The sequence below is a fragment of the Cervus elaphus genome, chromosome 24 (assembly GCF_910594005.1).
Source record: "Cervus elaphus chromosome 24, mCerEla1.1, whole genome shotgun sequence".
Lineage (NCBI taxonomy): Eukaryota > Metazoa > Chordata > Mammalia > Artiodactyla > Cervidae > Cervus > Cervus elaphus.
Window position 1 is genome coordinate 25,206,209 of NC_057838.1, and position 21,814 is coordinate 25,228,022.

General features: G+C 42.8%; 1 protein-coding gene and 1 long non-coding RNA gene across 4 annotated transcripts in view; one reads left to right on the plus strand and one right to left on the minus strand.

Annotated features, from left to right (window-relative positions):
- Positions 1 to 11,550, plus strand: part of LOC122682639 (myelin associated oligodendrocyte basic protein) — a 44,029-nt gene extending 32,479 nt beyond the window's left edge. For 2 of the 3 annotated variants that reach the window (XM_043885624.1, XM_043885627.1), the window contains 2 exons: positions 8,428 to 8,499; positions 8,604 to 11,550. The gene's annotated coding sequence lies outside the window, so the exon portion shown is untranslated. Of the gene's footprint in view, positions 1 to 19; positions 1,171 to 8,427; positions 8,500 to 8,603 lie in introns of those variants that run through there. The other variant, XM_043885623.1, reaches the window with a different exon arrangement.
- The window catches only part of LOC122682646, a 94,621-nt gene that overhangs the window by 52,290 nt on the left and 20,517 nt on the right, over positions 1 to 21,814 (minus strand). The window lies entirely within an intron of this gene.

Here is a 21,814-nt window from a genome sequence, read left to right on the forward strand (position 1 = left end):
AGACCACCTGGTGCCCCAGGTAAACCAGAGGACCCTTAGACCACCTGGTGCTCCTGTGGATTGGTGTGTGTGTGTGTGTGTGTGTGTGTGTGTGTGTGTGTGTGTGTGTGTGTGTGTGTGTGTGTGTGTGTGTGTGTGTGTGTGTGTGTGTGTGTGTGCGTGCGTGCGTGCGTGCGTGCGTGCGTGTGTGTGTGTGTGTGTGCGCGTGTGCGTGCGTGTGTGTGTGTGTGTGTGTGTGTTTAGAATCTTGGCTTTGGGAGAATATCTCTGGGCTTGTCTTCGCTCCCAGGCCCAAATACTGGAGAGCCCTTCTGAGTTCTCTGTCAATCCCACGGCCCTGGAGGACCCTGACCGCTGAAGCTGACCATGATAGAAGACCACACTCCCTCCAGGGCTGACCTTGATGTAGGATTCCGCTGTATAACCCAGCAGTGGCCTTGGGGGAGCACCCCTCCGTGGGCTACTTTCCCTACCCAGCTCAGAGAGGAGGGATGGAAGGAGAGAGTTGAGGGCCTCCATCTCTCTTCAGGCTCCAGTGGGGTCCATTCCAGAAGGCTATCCCAACTTCTTTTTGCCACTGTGCCTATTGGTTTCTAAATCTGGGGTCGAAGGGTAGAGGATACAGGGAACAGATCCTCCTCCCGGTCCTCCACTCCTCCAACCCTTCTGCTCATGAGGCCCAAGGAGGGGAGGCAGAGCCAGGCCCCAACCCCAAAGGGTACAGACCTCGTTGTTCACGTTGCTTGTGACTCAGACACCCTTTCGCTACCCAGCAAGACCTTACTTTCTTGCCTCTTTCTGGTTTCTGCTTTTGTACGTGTAAATGGTATGTTGTCATATCTGTTAGTGCTTGTGCCAACCTCAGGGCCCTATTCTTACTGTTCATTCTGCCTGTGATGTTTTGGCCCAAGATCTTAGCACTAATGCCTTCAATTCAAATACCATGTCAGAGAGGCTTCCTTGGGAAGTCAGTGTGGTTTCCATAGTTACGCTCTATCGCATAACTCTAGCAGTGATCACCTTCTCGAACCATCTTGTTCAGATATTTACTTGTTTATTGCTTGGGACCCCATCTCCTCCTAATGTAAACTCCACAATTGCCAACACTTGTTTACTGCCACATTCTAAGCTCCCAACACTAGTAAGAACTCAATAAATGCTTGTTGACTGGATGGACATTTGTCTGTTATTCTTAAAATAGGCACAATTTTCCAAAAGTTCAGAGAGAGAAGTCAAGGGTGTCTATTGTGTTCAGCAGCAAGGAACCTTCTAGGGTGTGACCCTGTAGGGCATCCTTTGTGAGAGTCCATGGGAGGTAAGGACAGAAATTGGGGAAGGGAGATTCAACTCCCTCAACTAAGCTCCACCAGGAAGGGAGGCAGAGGAGGGGGCCATAGCAGGAGTGTTCCATGAACCCAGTTGACACCTGGCATGTTGAATACTGCTGGGAAGGAGGCAGCAGAGTGGGTGTAAGAAGGAGGAGGAGGAGATAATTGGTGGAGTCAGGAACTGAGCAAATTCTGGGAGACAGTGAAGGACAGGGAAGCCTATGCTGCAATCCATGGGGTTGCAAAGAGTTAGACACGACTCAGCGACTGAACAACAGGAACTGAGGAGGCTGGCGAGAGGAAGCCAGAGCACAGGTGAGGGCATCAGGTGTGGAGCAAGGGTTCCTTCTCATCAGAAAAAAGGGAAGGAGAGCATAGGTTCTGGTGGGTTTGCAGGGTCAGTGACAGGAGCCTGAGGCAATTCCTGCCCGTGGCTTTGCTTTTCTACTGGAGTAGGAGGTGAAGTGCCCTGTTCACAAATGGGGGTGATGCTGGTGCTGTTAGTGGTCAGAGATATGAGGAGAGTGGAGAGGATTAGAAAGATATCACTTTATCTAAGGTCTTTGAAATCTTCTTAAACCTTTCTCTAGATGAATTTCATTAATTAATTTTTAGTTCAAGGCAATATCGTGACACTAAGTTGTTGTCTATAATGTCACATTTAAATGTGAATCTAAGATCTAAATCTGAGACCCATGTGGTCTCAGGAGGAAGATGGAAGAGTTGGAGAGAAAGGGCAGAGTTTAATCTTCCCAAAGAATACAGAATCACAAGGAAGCTTTCACTATGGGAAGCTGCAAAAATGCTGACACTTCACAGTGAGATGGGGTTGTGCTATGGGACAGTAAATTGCTGAGTGTCCATCTGGTTTGCTGTTCAGACACCAGAGAAACGTGAAAACTTATTCTTCCAGGAGAGCTTCTTGCCTGACTCCATAGCACATCTGTCAGCCCCATCAATAACATCACTAACAGGTACTTACTATCTCTACTGAAATAAAATGAAGTATTTTTAACAGACAAAGATGATGCTGTTGGCCCAAGAGTGGGGTGTTTTATTTGCAATTTGGAGAGATTTTGCCTACTCATTCTTCTTATTTGTAACACAGGTACACACTTGCAAGAATGCTGGGTAAGGATAGTGATAAAATTTTTTTGTTGAGTATCAACTATCTATCTATCCTGTGCCACATAGAGTTTTATAAGTAGGAGAAGTTGGTTATGGCCTCCATGGCCATTGAATCAGGACCTTGACCTTATCGCTATTATGTCACAAACTGGAAATTGCCAAACTGAGCTTGGTGAAACCCTGGGGTACTTGGAGATGCCACCTTATGAGCTAAGAGGGAAGAGAACCAACAGGGGTCCAGGCCACCTCCATGTCAACTAAAGCAGCTTTTAGGGTCTATGTTGATATCTAATTTTATATAGATAAAGGGTCCCACTATGGCAAAAGAGTCAAAAATCTCTATTTTCATGGCTAAAGCAGAAAGAAAAAAATTTTTTTGGCCTTGCCATGTGGCTTACAGGATCTGAGTTCCCTGACCAGGGATTGAACCTATGCCCTGGAAGTGAAAGTGCCAAGTCCTAACCACTGGGCCAGCAGGGAATTCTCAAATATTGATAGAATACTTATGTTAGTAATTTTCTAAGTGATTTCTTGAAGAGTGTAATCTTTGGCAATGACATTATAGATTTAGGTTCAGTTGATGGGTAAGGGTATTTCAATGATTACTTACTTCCTCCAAGGCAACATTCACCAACCACCAAGTTGAGTGTTTTGACTTTTGATCAAGGTTTATCCAACATTTGGACGAGCAAACCAACATAGATTAGCCAATAGTTCTGATAATTATTTTTGTTTTAAGCAAATTGATATAAAAGTTTTATATTCAACATGGATCATATTCAAATTCATTTCTGTTGCACAAGGTACATTAACTGTATAAACTATATTAATAGTACATAAAACAGGTTTGAGGAGAGAGGAGAAAATGAAAGGTGACAGCTCAAGGGGTGGTCTTCATAGCAAATCAAATATCTATCAGATTTGAGTCATTTGGTTCAAAAAGATCTCTTAACAATAAAACTAAGTTCTGAGATACGCTCAGTCTCTAAGTCCTGTCCGACTCTTTTTGACCCCGTGGACTGTAGCCCATCAGGCTCCTTTGTCCATGGAATTTTCCAGGCAAGAATACTGGACTGGGTTGCCATTTCCTCCTCCAGGGGATTTTTCCCGACCCAGGGATCAAACCCACATCTGCTGTGTCTCCTCCATTGACAGGTGGGCTCTTTACCACTGAGCCATCTGGGAAGCCCGAGTTCTAAGACAGTGTTAGCCTAATTACCAAAATAATATTCACAGTGGATTTTGAAGCATCCCAACATAACCTGAGGCTGGCAACCTGGGGGAGCAGGTGGTAATATCAGGAGAAGCTCCTTTCTAGAACCCATAGGCTGCATGTATTCTGTAGTGAGAGAAAGATAATCTCAAGTAAGGAGGGTCAAGAAAGAGGGTACTTTCTTATGGCAAGAGGGTCTATGTTTCTAAAATTTCCTATAGCAAAGAGATATAAGCTCACTAGGAAGAAAGACTGGGAATGTGTGGGTCCATGTTTGAGAAGGTGGCTGATGGCAATGTGAGTCATTAATGTGTTGAGTTAATGGCAGATATTCCTGGTGAAGATGGGAAGTTATTGGCACCAGCATTAACTAAGCCAGCCCTCTCTGGAGAAGGTTAAGAGCTCTTGGGGCCATTCTTTGTCAGTGAGGCCACACCAGGGCCAATATTAGATGCGGATATTTTATCAGATCCTGAAAATAGCTCCTTGGCCCAGGTGGTGGTCCATGCGTAGCCTCTTGTTGACCACCAAGCAAGTCTGTTTGATTAGCGATGAAGTAGACAAATCCCCACTGTATTCACCATTAAGGAGGGCTGGGTAGTCTGTCATTCAGAGTGTGGGATTCAGTAGACATTCTGGCAGTTTTTCATCAAGTCAGGTTTACAGATCAAAAGCAAAGCTTTTCCTGATACCTGATAGGTACCTCTACCCAGGTGGTAGCCCATTCACAACTAATTCACTTGTAAACATGCCTCTTCCATAGCAGGAAGCAAGTGAAGGTCACAGTGGGGTCGAGTGCCCCAGTACTGCCAGGGAGTGTGCTCAGGGAGCCAGCCTGGCTCCCAGGATGTCTCACTGATGGGAGTTACTTAGTGATCTTCCTGGATTTGGTTAATTTCTGAGGCCTCTGAAGTACATCCATCTTTGACTTTGCTATCTGCAATTCTTGTCTCCACAAGGCAGCATCTCTCTTCTCTCCAGGAAGAAATCTTGATGCATCAAAAAGAAAAAGTCTGGTTTCTTGGGCTTTTTTTTTCACCACATGGTGATCCAACAGATTTTTACATAATCTATCTTCACTATAATTCATCTTCCGTTTCTTGAATTCTCTGTGAACATCCCCTTCTGCAGCTGACAGCTTCTGTTCTTTCTCTTCTGGCTTATAAGCTTTGTGAGTCAGACCCTTTAACAGAATCTTAGTTTTCTGCTGATGGAGATCATTAAGGACCTCTACTGCCAGCTGCAAGATTTTACATTTATTTTCAACCAGAACTTTGCCTGCAAGCAACGAAAAAGAAAATCATTTTCCAACCCTTTTTCTTTCAGCTGATGCCTCGCTGACGCTTCATTATTTGGCTTGGAATGTAAATAGTGTCTGTCTTCTTCCCTCTTGTTAATGTGGATTTTGGTATCATCTACTTTCCTGACTTCATTTTTTTTTACAATGGTAATCTGCCAACCAAATCTTTATTTTTAAAATGATCCTGTTCATTTCCTTCCCTATGATTTTTCTCCTCTGATCTTTCATGACTAAGTTTTAGCTGCAGAGCATATTTATTGAGAACTTCAACACCATTATTTTTCTAAGTCACAGCTTCTTCCTGAGACATGAACTCTTACCTGATTTGCTCACCAGTCCCCATGGCCAGGGCTGGGAGGGTATGAACAGCAAGGGGCAGAAGGGGATCACCCTACCCCCTCCAACAGCTTCCTCTCCTTCCAGCTCCTGTCTTCCTTTCATCTCTTTCCCTCCCTCATCTGTTTTCCTACAGTTTAAATTCACAGAAGATCTTGATGCTTAGATTTCTAGCAGAGCTACTAACAATTTTTCCACATTTTTATTGCTTTGGGTTTCACAATGTCTTCACTACCTTCTCCAGATGCTGTTCTCAGCTGTTCATGGAGATTCTGTCCAAACCAGCACCACATTGCTTTGTGCGGGTCCCCACCCTCAGGTGACCAAGAGTGAGGCCAAGAGGGGTGCTGACCCACACCCCGGTGTATTCTGGCTCCAGGGCTCTCCAGTCCTATTTTCTTCACTTCCCTAACTGGCCTTGCCAAGGTGCCATCACGTCAGGCTCTCTTGAGTCACGATGGTTGTGTCACTGCTGAGTTTGCCTCCTTAACTTGCTTTTACCCACAGTTTTAATTTGCTGCTACCTGCGTCTTCTCAAGTCTCCAAAAGTCCTCCAAATACTTGAACCCGCTCCTCAGATGACAACTTCCCTTTTCTTCTGGTGTACATTTCCCTTCAGTGAGCTCTTGAAGTCCTAGTAAGAGAATCTCTGGAGTCCAGAGGAAGAGCTGGGAGCATTTAGCACCAAACTGGTGTGTGTGTGTGTGCATGTGTGTGACAGACAGACAGGGAGGCAGAGCCAGATTCTTTCCTTTTTGTGGCCTCTTTCCTTCTGCTGCTTCGTGTGCCCTGGGGAGGCTGGCTCCCTTCCTTCCACCCCTGACTCCCTGTCATCCCTGTGCTCAAATCATATGCAGGCGGTGGGAGGTACAGGGTCCCCTGGCAAGGGTGAACCCAGTGGTACTTCTTGCCCAAACAGAAGGAGGTTTGGTTGGCATGTCACTCCAATTTCCTCTCTCTCTTGACTTGTGAAACTCATGTTGCTGTGAAAACGGAAAAGCTTTAGTGTACATATATCATCCAACAAAGTTTCCTAAAGCTGCTTCTTGAAGCAGCTCTGTTTTTTGAACACTTCTAACCCCTACTGGGATATAACTGATTTAGAACAGTTTTATACAGTGACTTTCTCATACAGGGAATTCCTTATGCCAATGAAATGGTTTAAACCAGGACATTGTTTACATGGGGGGCAAATCAGGGATGTGTGTGTGTTTGTGTGTGTGTTTTCCCTTCCTAAATGGAGAACTCATTTTGCCTCAAAATCTAAGCCCTCATTAAAAATTTTTAGAGGACTACCTGACTTTTGCTCTCCACCCACAATTTTTAGGAGCCCTCCTTTCACATATGACCCTGGAGCAGTAAGCACTTTTATATTTATACCTAAGAGATCGAAACAAAAGGGTCTGTCTTCAAGTTCAAGGATAATTCTGCTCATCCCCAGAGTCACTGGCCAACAAGGTCAATATTTGCTGACTGAGTAAATAATGAAAATATATTCAAAAAATTATTTAGAGGCTTATTGAGTAGTATGTAAGTAAAGATTCAGAAATGAAAATGCCAACCGGCAGGCAGAGGGCCCAGAGGACAACCTGAGATGCTCAAGGTCACACAACTCTTTCAGAGAATAGCGGGGAACACTATCATCTCCCCTCATCCTCCAGCTCATTTACTCAGGGATTACAGCTGTGACTTTGACAAATAGGTGATTATTTTCCATGCCCTGGCCCTAGTGAGGAATAAGGCATTTTACTTGAGGGGCTCTAGCCAGAGACCCTATGCCAGGGAAAGACCAAATATGAACTCATGTTATCAGTTCAGAGCAAAAGAAATGGGCAGAGCCTTCCTCTGTTGTAGGGTCCTCTGTCTCCATTAGTCAGAGTATCTAGAAGGAGATAATATGATGTCAGACCCCACATGTGGATCCTTGCCACTGTTCCATGGAGTAACTCTCGTGATCAAGGTACCTGATTTTACTTAAGCTACAGCTTTCAGAAAATAAGAATCTATGAACTAAAATTCTTTGATTTTTCAAACCATTTTTCCTCTGCCCTGAGCAATATACCTATGAATATTTCTATTTAGGCTTTATCCACAATGAATATAAAGTAAGATTTCATTTGAATATGTTAACCCCTCAGTATAATATACATCTTGATTTTTTAAAAAAATTATCTGATTTCTAAACATATATTCAGTTTCTTGATATTTCTTATCTTGCTGTCTACATCTTTACTTTGCAAAATTTTAATACCTTCACATAAGAGCAAATATAGTAAATTAGTAAGTTTTTCAATTGCGGGCGTTGAAAGTAGAGGCTCAAAGAAAGTTTCAGGAAAATGGACAAAAAACCTGGATTCTGGAAAGGGCGTTTATAACAAAAACTGACTCAGACATGTTTTGTTTCTCATCAGCTGTATGACTTGGGCCAAGTCATTCAACCCATCGTGTCGGGGTTTCTTTATTTGTGAAAGGGAAAGGATGATGCCTACCTTACCTTCACTTTCTCACAGGGCTACTGTGCAGACTGAGGAAGGTGAACTTTTTGAATCTAAAAGATTTAGCACACTAAGATGGAAATAAATTTTTGGAGGGGCTACTTTCAGAGGCTAGTTGATAGAGGTCAGCTTACCACTTTTCAGTCATCTAGAACTCCAGGAACTTGACTGCTATGATCAGAGTCTAGCCAGTCTGGTTTTTGATACAGAACAAGGCCTGGAACCATACTGGGCTGAGAAAAGGATATGTTGGTTCCCTGCTCTGGACCTAGACTCATGCATGCCTAGGGCTGAGCAAAGTGAACAAAGTTCCCTGAGGTGGGGCAGGTTTTCGGAACAGGAAACACATGGCTAACCAGAGCACTTTGTCTTGCCAAGTGGTATTTACAATCCTAGGGTAGAGCCAAAGGACACTGAACAAAGGAAAAGACCGATCATGTGGCCAGAGGCATGAGGTTCTAGAATTTGCCCAGCTTTAGACACCTACCCATCCTTTCAGTCAAGGAATAGTATCTATTTCTGAAGAAGGTGGGGAGGTCAATTGAGATGTGCAGACACAATACTGGGAAAATACTTTAGAGTTCTAATCTGACAGGGTTTTTTTTTTTTTTTTCCTTCCCTCAACAGCATTTTGAAAATACTGTCCTGTGGTCTGTTGACCTCTATAATTGCCAATGAGAAATATGCTGTCCTTCCATTGTAAGTAAACTGTATTTTTTTCTTTGGTTACTTTTAAAGATTTTTCTCTTTGTCTTCACTATAATGTCACTAAGTATGGATTTATTTTTATCTATTTCGCTCAGGACTCAAGTTTCTTTCAATCTGAAGATATGTATCTTTCTTCAGGGATGTGTAATAAAACCACAAGATCTTGTTGTACAACCATGATAAAGGCAAAAAATAAAAATTATCAATTGTTGGCCAGGATGTGGGGAAAATTCAAGCCACCATTGAGAACTTATAAATTATTACATTTCTGGGGTGCAATCTGGGGGTACCAGCAAAATAAGATACTGTATAGCCTATGAGCAAGTAATTATGATATTAGGCACCAATCCTGAGAAAATTTGCATTCATAGAAAAAGGAGATACAAGTACATCTGTTCAGTGAAGCATTGTTTGCCACTGGGGGAAAAAAAGAGTTAGAAAGAAATTAATCAAAATGTCCATTGATGGGAGAATCAATAATGTAATATCCAATAAATAAATCCTGAACAGCAGTTAAATGAATCAGGTATACTCACACCAGGTAGATAAATTTGGAAGACAAAATGAGGAATATAAAAAATAGATGTAAATGCAGTGATGCCCTATGTATAGATTTTAACCACCCACAAAGCTATAATTGTCCAATGTGCAGAAATGGTAAGATCTCTCACTCTCTAGAGTGCAACAGAATTTTTAAAAAAAGAGAGAGAGAGACAACAGAATAAAAGGCAATCCAAGAAATATCTGTCCTCTTGGAAATCAAAAAGAAGATCTCAAATAATTCCTGACTTGAAGAAATAACAGAAATTAAAGGCTGTATAGAAGTGGTCAATAGTACTAGCCAGACACAAATGTGCTGGGGAGGTAAGGGAGACAAATGACCAACCTGGGGTCTCTCCAAGCTTCAAAGTCTTAGAAAACAAAGATACTTGTTTGGAGTCAATTTTTAAAAATCTGAGTTGAACTGTGGTTTCTGACAGGGGAAAAGGGGAAGGGTTAGAATATACTCCTCCCTCCCAAGCTTCCCTTGGTAACAGGCAGGAAGGCACAGTAGAAGATAATGGAATGTGGTAGAACGTGGAGGGATGTAAAATGGGCAGTATTAGGTGGAGAGACGCTCAGAGCACAGGAGAGTGAGGGTACGTGGGCCTGCATGGTGCTGGGGGCTGGGACGGCCAAGCACAAATGCCTGTACCAACAAGGCCATGTACCAACAAGGCCATGGGTCTGTGTCCCTGAGTGGGCACAGCCAGGTGGAGCCAGGCTTGAGGGGCGCGTGAGAAGCTGGGGAGCGATGCCAGGGGAAGTCCTGCTTGAGGTAGGGGCTGGGTGAGAGGGAGTGTCAGGAGCCGGGAGGAAGCATGCGAGACTCAGATGGGCTGTAGCTCAGAACGCCATCCTCCTGGGGAGTGGAAGTCGGCCAAGAACTGTCCCAAGGCAGCTGGAAGGACAGGGTGCCCTGGCTTCCTCACGTAGGGAGGTCACTTCTCTGTGAGAGTGGTGATGTTAATAAAAGGCAGGGAATCGAACGACACAGAGCTTGCAGATAGACATGCTTCCTGCCTACATTCAGGTGCTAAATGAACAACCAAATGAGAACCTCTAGTATGAACAGTTTCCAACGATGGGATATCCAAGGTCATTATATTCCTGGGAATAACACCTGGGGTGCCATGACAGACTACCAGAAAGAACAGATGAGTGGGCCAGCCCCACTCAGACCCAATGAGGAAACTTCATATTCTTTTAGCTCGTTTTATATCTTGGCAAAGCCAGACCCCATGCTCTAAGTTTGCTGGGTTCTACCCTCCATATCATCCAGGAGATACAACATGGTTACTACAGAATGTGACGTTGAGGAGAGAGCATGGTGTGTATTAATTCATGTAAGAAATTGTATATCAGCATGGAAATGTTAATAATTAGAAATGACTGGATTCTCTATGTTGTCTGTTGTGGAAATAAAGGCCGCTGGGGGTGGATCAAAAATATCTGGAAATTACTTGAAACTGATGGATAACTAAACAGAATTATAACTAAACTGTACCATAATCCGACTGTATTTTTTGTCTTTTAATGATTGGTTCTGGGGAGCCCTATGCAGTGAACATTACAAAAATCACATGAAGCTCCAAAAGCTACTCTCAGTAAATTTCTTGAGTGGGAGTTCTCAACTGTAACGTTTGGCATATTATTCTGATAGTTCTGTATGTCAACTGATTTTGTTTTGACATTTTGACTCGTTTTGGGTAAACTGAGGTGTGTACCTGGAATTGTCTTGATACATGCTTAAATTGTGATTCTCTGGGTGGAAAGTCCTGGTTGATAGTGTTTGCCAATTTCCATGGTGTAAATACTTCCATTATGGCTGACTGCAAGCTACAAATGTGGTATCTGAGTGCAGAATTGGGAAGAGGTGCATGAAGTTGATCCTTGTGAGTCGGTATAGGACACTGTATATACCTGTGGGCCTGTGTAAAACGATTTTTTACTAAAAATATTGCCCCATAAATATACAAAGGCATTAGTGAAAGAAAAAATAAAAGGGAAAATAAATTCCAACTGGGAGCTCAAACAGAGAAAACTGGCAGAGGATTTTTTTTTTTAAACTTTGTCTATATTCTACATTTTATTATTATCTTTTATTAAGCATCTATGTGTCACCCTGAGTGTTCTGAACTCTTAGTTTCTTTGGAGTTCCCCTGGATAGAGGCTAGGGTTTCCTCTCCTTCCAGATATTGGTGCTAAGATGATGCTGACCAAAGAATCGATGGGACCTGCTCACCGTGAAGCCAGTTTCAGGATGGCCGAGCTGATGGTGGAGACAGAAGAAAAGACATAGAGCCTTCTGAGTTTGGGGAGGCAATGTTGATATTTAGACTTATGGTTTGGTATGATAATGTATTACTTTAAAAAAAATTAATGCTGATGAACAAGAAAAACCAGTTGTTCAAAAATTGAAAAACAATGGAATAATAAACTCTTCCATTAGAGTAAACCAAGAAGAAATTTATGAAACTTGAGATGAATTGGAAATTTCAATAAGAATCCATGGACATGTTTTTAAAGGAGGCTTTATCTGTTCTGTCCCTGCAGTGATTTATGCCATTGGATATTTTTGCTGCCATCTGTCAAACTCCAGTCAGAAAGTAGGACAAGCTTATTTGTAGAAGTAGTGCTTGTGGTTTCTAAAACTATTCTCCAATGAGAGGGACAGATGCCCTTGGGCAATAGTTGACTCCATATTTCTGGGCAGGGGAAAAATTCAGGATTAGTTTGTAAACTCTAGATGTTGAACGAAAGCAAGGTTGCATCTGTTGCAACATGGATGGACCTGGAGGCTGTCATACTGAGTGAAGTGAGTCAGAGAAGGAGAAATAGCATATGACAGCCCTCGTAAGTGAAGTCTAAAAAGCAATGACACAGATGAACTTACAAAGCAGAAAGAGACTCACAGACTTAGACAATGAACTTATTCTCGAAGTTTGGGAGGGGCAGGAGGAAGGACGGGGGGAAGGGATAGTTAGGGAGTTTGGGATGTACATGTACACACTTCTGTTTTCAAAATGGATAACCAACAAAGACCCACTGTACAGCACATGGAACTCTGCTCAATGTTTTGTGGCGCCTGGATAGGAGAGGAGTTGGGAGGAGAATGGATGCATATGTATGTATGGCTGAGTCCCTTCATTGTTCACCTGAAACTATCGCAGTATTGTTAATCGGCTATACCCCAACTGAAAACAAAAAGTTTAAATTTAGAAAAGAGAAAGCAAGCTTGCATTAAGGTATCAAAGTCAAAAATCCATAATGGCTCAAAAGAGAAGATAAAACAGAACTGCCTGAAAAAAATATAGCCAGTCTTTGAAATTGTTTACTGAAAAGGCTGTGTGTGTGTGTAGTCGCTCAGTTGTGGACAACTCTCTGCAACCCTATGGACTGCAGCCCGCCAGGCTTCTCTGTCCATGGAATTCTCCAGGCAAGAATACTGGAGTGGGTTGCCATGCCCTTCTCCAGACTGAAAAGGCTACATATCGATTAAAAAAATTACATGAGGCCTACACACAAGCAACAGTTTGAAAATGCAAGAAACTGTCTTTTTCCATAAGGAGATGAACTCGTAGCAGGACATAGTCATGGGACAATAACAATATTCAAGATCTCTGTGAAGTGTGGTTTATTTGACAGAAAAGGATACAAGCAAATTGGAGGCAATCGGGATTTTTTCATGATGCCAGGGGTGACTTTTAAAGACTAGTTTCTCTTATCTTTCCAGCAATAAATTACAGTCTTTCCTAAGTACTGCCCATCGTGGTTGCATAGTGGATAGAGGCACCCCCTGAAAACTGCTGGATTTTTAATCAAGTAGTCAACACACATGCGCTGTGCATGTTATACATATCATGCTGCTTGTGGCCATTTGGGCTTCCCAGGCGGCACAGTGGTAAAGAGACCACCTACCAATGCAGGAGTTACAGGAGATGCGGGTTCGATCCCTGCGTCAGGAAGACCCCCTGGAGGAGGGTATGGCAACCCACTCCTGTATTCTTGCCTGGAGAATCCCATGGACAGAGGAGCCTGGCGGGCTATAGTCCATAGGGTCACAAAGAGTCAACACGACTGAGCACGTGTGAACGTGCTCACACTCACACACACACACACACACGTGACCATTTATCCAACAATGATTCGCTTCGCACAGACAGGGGCTCTGCATCCTGTTTCTACATTATTTTTCACCACCGTGTGACTGTGTGCCTCAGCTGGCAGAGCAGAACCAGCTTCTCTTCCTGCAGTAACCCTCACCATGCCTCACTAGAAGAGGAGAAAATCTCAGAGATGGCAGAAAATGTTAAGTGGACCCTGAAGAATAGAAAACTCTTGAGTCGGCAATATCAAATAGAAAGAAAGCATGCTGGTCAAGTGTATCAATGCTGGTTTTTAAAGTAATAGGAGAAAAATAAAGGGAAGATGTGCCATAAAAACGTGAATTTTAAGTGGGCTGCTCCTTCTAAGGAGGTTTTAAAATCAAGGGAGTATAGAAGATAAGCGAAGGAACAGGAAGTAGAATGACAAGGGATTAGCTTGGTCATAAACAGGTGAAGAGGAATGTCTGCACTAACCACAGCCAAGAGCACAAAAATCAAGTGGAAAAGCAGGTCAATACAGTGCCAACTGATTCTATAAGAACTAAGTGTACGATAAAACAAATGAGAAAAAGGTCGCTCAGACATGAATTGGTGCTTCTGAGAACATCTGGTTCTTTGCAAAATCGGTATCTTAGACACATACTGTGGTTTACACAGAATCGGAGGGAAACCAACTAGCAACAGGTTTATCATCAACAGAGAGCAGGGTGTCAACCACGCAAGGAGGAGGTCAAACCCTCTCCCAGAGGAGGTGCTGTGGGGGTGTGAGGGGGGCTGCTTGGAGCAAGAAGTCAGCACACGGAGGGGCTGCTCAGCTGGCGGCATCAGGGAGTAATGGGCGGAAACTGAGTGAGGAGGGCTCTGGGCTCTGTTCAAATGTAAGTCCCAGGATGGGTGTTTGTGAGCCTCTGAGCACTGTCCACGGTCGGTGTCAATCACGCAGGGCTGTGTCAATCACACGGGACTGGCAGCTTCGCCTTCCTTAGTCTCCTCTTCTCTCCCACGGGTGTCCCTGTGAGAACTCACACCAGGGGCTGTGGGTCAAACTGGGTTCACAGTGATGGAGACAGCCTACTGCTCCAAGCAAACTGCCGTTGTTCCTAACATCTCTGAAAGAAACATGAGACTCCTGAAGACAGGGTGAAAAGGAAGGTTGTCACCATATTAGCATTGTTCCCGTCTTGGCTCTTTAAATCTCTGAACATGATTTGTGGCAATCTGGGGGATACGGCTCTGGCCCTGCTGAACCCCTATGGTCTAGATGTAATAAAAAAAAAATCCAGAAGGCTCTACCTCTAGACCTTCAGAGAGCAGAAGAGACAGGGGCCCTTGCAGATGGGAATGTCAGCTTGAAGAGAAGGCAGATTTAATGGGAATTGCTGAGGAAGCCTGGGGCGGGGGGTCAACCCCACTGTGATCACTCAGGATATTTGAGGTATTTTCTTGGGACTTGAAGTTTGTTTTGGGAGCATTAATATATGTTATCCCATTTCTATAGTCACACGCTGCTGAGGTCATAGTCAGAATAACCTTCCTGATACAAATTCTCTGAAATCTGCGCCTTACTCTCCAATTTCCCTTGCTCTGACAGAATGGATTTTTATCTTGCAGTTTTTTTTTTTTTTTCTGATGCTGCCCTGCTTCTTCTTGGTTCTTGCCATCACCATCTGAACTTTGCGTGGCTCAACCCAGCTTTCCCTCTAGGTCCTGGGCAGTGGTTTCCCCCGATATTGAGAATCCGGGATGTCTGGCTTTGTTCCTCTACCTGAATTCTATCATTCACGGGCCTTCATGCCTCACTCCCGAGATACAAACACACCATGCGGATCCTCTCTCACCATGCAGTCCGTCTCTTCTCTGTACTGTTATAAACTAGTGGCCTGCTACTGCTAAGTCGCTTCAGTCGTGTCTGACTCTGAGTGACCCCATAGACGGCAGCCCACCAGGCTCCCCCGTCCCTGGGATTCTCCAGGCAAGAACACTGGAGTGGGTTGCCATTTCCTTCCCCAATGCATGAAAGTGAAAAGTACCAACACTACACTACTTCAAATACATCTATCGAGACAGCAACAAAAACTCAAATCTAATGGTAAAGTACATTAATATCATGGATCGTCAGGAAGCCCAGTGGGCATTTCACCTCAATTAATTCTTCACTAACATTATTTTTACACAAAATGGATCCCATAGTTTCTCACAAGAGCCAGTGACATTTTTGAGTCAGAAATGTCCTCATGCACAGGTGTCATTCGAGTCTATATGACGGTGATGGTTGTAAAACCATTCCCTTCATTCAGCCCTATAGAGCAAGTACCACTTTAGACTTCATATAGCCCAACATGCCTAATTTACAGGTGAAAAACTGCATCCCTGAGGGGTACATGATCTGCCCCAAGTTCCTCAGAGAAGCTGTGCTGAAGTGACACACCCAGACTCATTGTTCAAAGCACTTTCCATCATTAGAACAGTTTAGTAAGCAATGTCAGTTCTGGAGGCTGTGAGGAGAGAGATGAGTGGGGAGCAGACTGGCAGGAAAAACACACAGGAGGATGTTTAAAAGTCCAGAAAATAGCTGATGAAGGAATAGACTGTAATGTCAAAGAAGTAGAAATTCTTCTGTTAGATAAACTGCCTCACCAGCAAATGACCCGGAGACCCACCTGCCCATCCCTAACACTTCCCAGGAACCAGACCCTCCTAGATGAAGTAACATAATGTATGGTCAGATGGAGGCAGGAAAGTGGGCTCTGAGTGATTCAGCTTGGATGGGGTTTAAGAGGCATGTTGAGGGCAAGCAGGTGATAAGGCTAGTTCCATGGAGTCAGGACTTCCTCGAAAAGCCTGGAAAAAGTTCATTGTACCTAGGAACTCTGCCTGTGGTGAAGTCCCAGAAGAGGATTCAATATACGGTGGAAATACTGCAAGCCCAGTAATAAAAGGAGTGCAAATGCAATCACCCACAGCTTCTGCTATTCACATTAGCAGCACTGCTAATGCAGAGGATGTGGGAGACAGGAACCCAGGGAGCAGCCCCTTGAGCAGGGTGGTGCGCCCACTAGTCGTTCACAGAGTCTTTGCGGTCCCTTATAGCACAAGGACCAGCTCACCACACACCAAACATTATTAAGTGTTTAATCACAACCAACCATGCTTCCAAGTGTGGTTTATGGAATAAACTGAATTGTTAACATGCCCGACCCAGCCACTCACCCATCAGAACAGACCATATAAACATGATTTCCCTCCTTCCACTGATATGTGTTAAAGATTTACTGAGCTATATCTTATTGGTTATTTCATAAGATACCATGTTATCTTATTTATCCATAATGTAGCAATTTAAGACAGTATTTTAGATGAGGAAGAAGTAAAGTTCAGAGACTCACCCCAAAGTCACACAGCTGATACTTAGAGGACCTGAGATTCTGGTGCCTGTGCAAACCCTCTTTTCCTGGTAAACCTCAATAACTGACAGTGCCCAGTGTCCCCCTGCATGGCTGGGAGGCCTTAGGGGTGTCTTCCCCCAGGATGGGTGATTCCTGCTATTGCTGCCCTCTCTCCCCCATGTGAGTGGCCAGCAAGCTCCTACATGCTGCCCGGCCACTGGTGGCCGCTAGAGGTGAATCATGGATGTTGTACGGCAGTGGGATGACTTGGCTACTCCTCCACACTTCAGATCCAGATGGGCCAAGACTGAGAGCCACATCCCAGCATCAGAGGGGAATATCTACACTGGGCAAAGCCTGGTGCTCAGCTCTTGCTGGCCAGGCTCCTGGTGTGCACTGATCCTGACGCTCCCAAGGTGTGCTTGCTCATCCTTCTCATTCATGAGAATAAAAAAGAGTCACCATTTACTGAATGCTTATCATGTGCCAGACACTGAACTAAGCCCTTTAGGTATATTTAATTCTCATGGTGCTCTGAATTACACACCTTTATTATCCAGGTTTTGTAAGAGAAGAAATCTATCAGCCCAGAAACATGAACAAGTTGTTCAAGATTCCATAACTAGTCAGGAGTGAAGCTGGGATATGGACCCTGCAGCTGGGATCCTGGTTTTGGTGACTTCCACACGGACCTGCCATTCCCCAGGGCTCCTGATTTTGCCATTTGACCAACTCCAGACACTGGCCACAGCTCCTCTTCTGGGTTTCAAATCAATGACTCACAGACAACATGGGCTCCTCAGTCTCCAGTTATGGTTCTATGATTTGAACTGGTGATGTCCTTCAACTGGACACCTCTTGGCCACGAAGGTTCCTGAGGCTCAATGGACACACTGCCCAAGTGTTGTGGGCTTAACCCTTCGGAGGATTAACTAACCTCTTCCTCCAGCTGGGACCTACTCCAATGTCAAAAAAGAGGATGAACTAATTTAAAGCCAGGCATGCCCTGAATTGCTGTTTGCTGCATGAATATCTGTCTATTTCCCATTTGTTAAAAGGCTTTCTGAAAAGAAAATGCAGGTTTATTGTGCTTTATGTCAACTGCCTGTATTATTTAGGCTACACCAGGCTGAATTAACAAACACTGATTAATGGATCAAAGACAATCAAAATTTGGGCCTTGGCTCAGGGGACAACCCTGGGAAGGCGTGTGGATTGGCTGAATACCTCTCCCTCACATAAGACCTAGGATGACAGATGCTCTGCCATAATCAGAGCAGGACTTTGCCATGTCCTTTCCAGTCAAGGGAAGGAGGAAAGTATACAGAAGAATGTAAAGGAAGGCTCTCATGGACCACAAGTAGTACATGCAACTTCTCTTCACGTTCCCTTGGCTGAAATTCAAACTGCAGGGAGGCTGGGAAGTACAATCCAGTTATGTGCCCAAGGAGAAGTAAAACAGGTTTTTGGTGAACAATGAACTGTTCCTGCCCTCTACTTCTAATAAGTAATAGTTTACACACTCATATTTGACATTGTTCTTCAGTTTGTTCTTTTGCATTTTCTTGATGTCAGTTTTATATAGTAATAGTTTTCTACTTCATTGTGTTTTTTCTTTAAGTCTTCTATGGAAAGTGGCAGAAAGTTAAAAAAAAAATGAATGTAGTAGAATGTAAATCGATAAAGTTAGAACACACCCTCTCACCATACACAAAAGTAAATTCAAAATGGCTTTAAGACTTAAACATAAGACATGATAGACACCTAAAACTCCTAGAAGAGATCATAGGCAAAACACTCTCTGATGTAAATCACACCAGTGCTTTCTTAGGTCAGGCTCCCAAGGCAATAGAAATAAAAGCAGAAATAAACAAATGGGACCTAATCAAACTTACAAGCTTTTCCACAGCAAAGGAAACCATAAAAAAATAAAACTGAAAAGACAACCTACAGAGTGAAAAAATATCTGCAAACGATGCAACCAAAAAGGGCTTAATTTCCAAAATATACAAACAGATCATTTAACTCAACAATAAAAAAATAAGCAACCCAACTGAAAAATGGACTGATGGCCAGAATAGACATTTCTCCAAAGAAGAAATACAAATGGCCAATAGGCACATGAAAAGATCCTCCATGTCACTAATTATTAGAGAAATGCAAATCAAAACTACAATGAGGTACCACCTCACACTGGTCAGAATAGCCTTTGTGGAAAAGTCTACATATAACAAATACTGGAGAGGATGTGGAACAAAGAAAACCTTCCTGCACTGTTGGTCGGAATGTAACTTGGTGCAGCCACTAAGGAAAAAGCACAGAAGTTCCTCAGAAAGCTAAAAATAGAGCTATCACATGACCCAGCAATCCCACTCCTAGGCACATATCCAAATAAAACTCTAATTCAAAAGGGTACATGCAGCCCTATGTTCATAGCAGCATGATTCACAATAGCCTAAATATCCACTGACAGATGAATGGATATGAAGACGTGCTACATATATACAATGGAATACTACTCAGCCACAAAAAGAAAGTCATGCCATTTGCAGCAACATGGATGCAACTAGTGATTATCATACTAAGTGAAGTAACTGAAAGAGAATGACAAAAACCATATGATATCACTTCTATGTGGAATCTCAGATAGGACACAAATGAACCTATCTATAAAACAGAAACACTCACGGAGAAATAGACACAATTGTGGTTCCCAAGGAGGAGGTGGTTGGGGGGGGTGGCCTGGGGTGGGAGGTTGGGGTTAGCAGATGCAAGCTTTTATATATGGAAAGGATAAACAACAAAGTCCTACTCTACAGCACAGAGGACTATATTCAGTATCCTGTGATAAACCATAATGGAAAACAATATATAAAAAATAATGCATAATTTGTATAACTGAACCCCTTTGCTATACAGCAGAAATTAACACAACATTGTAAGTCAACTATATTTCAATAATAATATATATATATAAATAAATGTAGTAGAAAATGACAGAGCATAAAATATTTCTCTCTCTTCTACACATAGATGGAAAAGAAAAGGGGAAAATAGCAAGTTTTTGCTCTTGTTTTTGTTCTTGAGGAAAGGCCTACATTTGGGTAACATTTGCCAAGGTTTTATAGCTCTCAGGTTATACACTGAACATGTTTCTCTTCTATATAGGTATTCCTGTAATTGTAATACAGGTGACCTGACTCCCAACTTGTGATTATGCATATTATAGATATATGACTGAGGAATTTCAACCCATCCATCTTTATCTGGAATTTTATTTACAGTTTTCTCCATGAAGACGGAGCAAGTAAAAATTACCATATTTATAAACATTCTGTATAAAAAGAAGATTAAATGCATGGTTGTTGAGACATGTTTATTATTCATCACTAATTAATATATTCTATTCTGCCTTGAGACTTGAATTTCATTAATAAGATGTCCCATTAATTACTGAAAATTCACATAAGGGAATAATATACAATACTTGGGAAATGAGTGAAAGCTTTGCTCATTATTATTGAATAATCTCCAAGACATATAAATGAAGAAATCAAGGTCCAGGGAAACTGAGACAATATAGAAGCCTAGCTTAAAAAGCAAGTCCTGGTTTTTATTGGGAACAATTCCTGCTCATTTTTAGATGCAGGGGAATGGTAACATTGGTAAATGTGGATCACTTTTACCTCCTCCCCATGGATAAATCAATACTTTTACAGGAGCCACATAATCAGGTTTCCACTTAGCAATCTGTGGGAAAGAAAGGATCACAGTAAAACCATTTTTTAAAAAAATCTGGAATTCCAGTATGAACTTGCTTGTGTGAGACAGTAAGTAATCTTATTCTCTTGTTTATCATAAGAGCCTAGAATTATTCACATTGTGTGCTAGGTTACTGAACCAACGCAGCCAGAAAACAGCCATTGAAGAGCATGTTTGGGATTGAAAATCATCAATAGCCTAGGCGATCAGTGAAACAACTGGAGAGGCTGTCTTCCTGTTTTGTGGCAGAGAATGACTCAGAGTGATACTGTGATTATAATGGAAAAGGCACAATATTAGAGGTCAGCTCTATCTCTGGGGGTCAGGGCATCAGTTCTATCTATGTTCTGAGCTCAGGATATTTGCTCTGTCTCCCAGCATGGCTGTGAGGATCTTATCAAATGTGATATAAGCAAATGTAAAATGGAACATCAGTAGAGTTGAACATTTTTAATAGTACAACTGCTTTTATTTATTTTAAAAAAATTTTTGGCTGTACCCCACATAATGTGGCACCTTAGCTTCCTGAGAGGGGATTGAACCCGTACCCTCTGCGCTGAAAGGTGGGGTCTTACCCACTGGACCACTGGGGAAGTCCCTCATATTTTTTTTAAGTGCCTTGAAATCAAGTGTTTTAGTGAATCAGTCAGAGTTCATTAGAGAAACAAAGCCGATAGACTGTGTGTACACAGACACACACACACACACACAAAATTGGCTCTCCTGGTTATAGAAGCTGAGATCTGCAACTGTGAGCTGAGACCCAAGCTTGCCGATGGGGTAACTAGTCTGAGACCGAAGACCTGACAACCAAGAGAACTGACATTTGAAGTTTCAATCCCAGAGCTGCCAGGTTCAAGATTCAGGGAGAGCTGATGTCTCAGTTCCACACCAAAGGCAGGAAAAACTGATACCCCAGCTCAACAGTCAGGCAGGAGGAGTTCCCTCTTGCTTGAGACACTATCAGCCTTTTTGTTCTATCCAGGGCTGCAGCTCAGGCTGATTCAAATGTAGATCTCATCCAAAACACACTCACAGAAATATCCCAAATAATGTGTGACCAAATATCCAGGCATCCGGTCGCTCAGTCACGCTGACACACAAAATTAATCAGTGCATTGGTTCAGTCCTGTTTTAAAATGACCTAGTTGCAAAGGTCGGTAACAACGCGATAGACGATAATAGTTTTAAAAGTCCTCAGTTCTAAAAGAACGGGAGTTATTTCATTTCCCCTAGAATTTGTTCTTCAAATATATAGCCATTAGAGGGAGCTCTGGTTGCAGCTTAGAAACAAAATGGTCCTCCATGAATTGATGTTAACGGGAAAGTTTCTAGGTTTTAATGGAGATACAGAGAATATATATTTAAAAAAAAAAAAAAAACTAAGAGATACCAAGTATCCTTTAGCACCACCATTTGTATATCTGAACTGAGTCAGCCCAGACTTGCTTCATGGAGCACAAGAGCTGAAATGATACATAGACAAAGCTAGGTGGAATGGGATAGGCT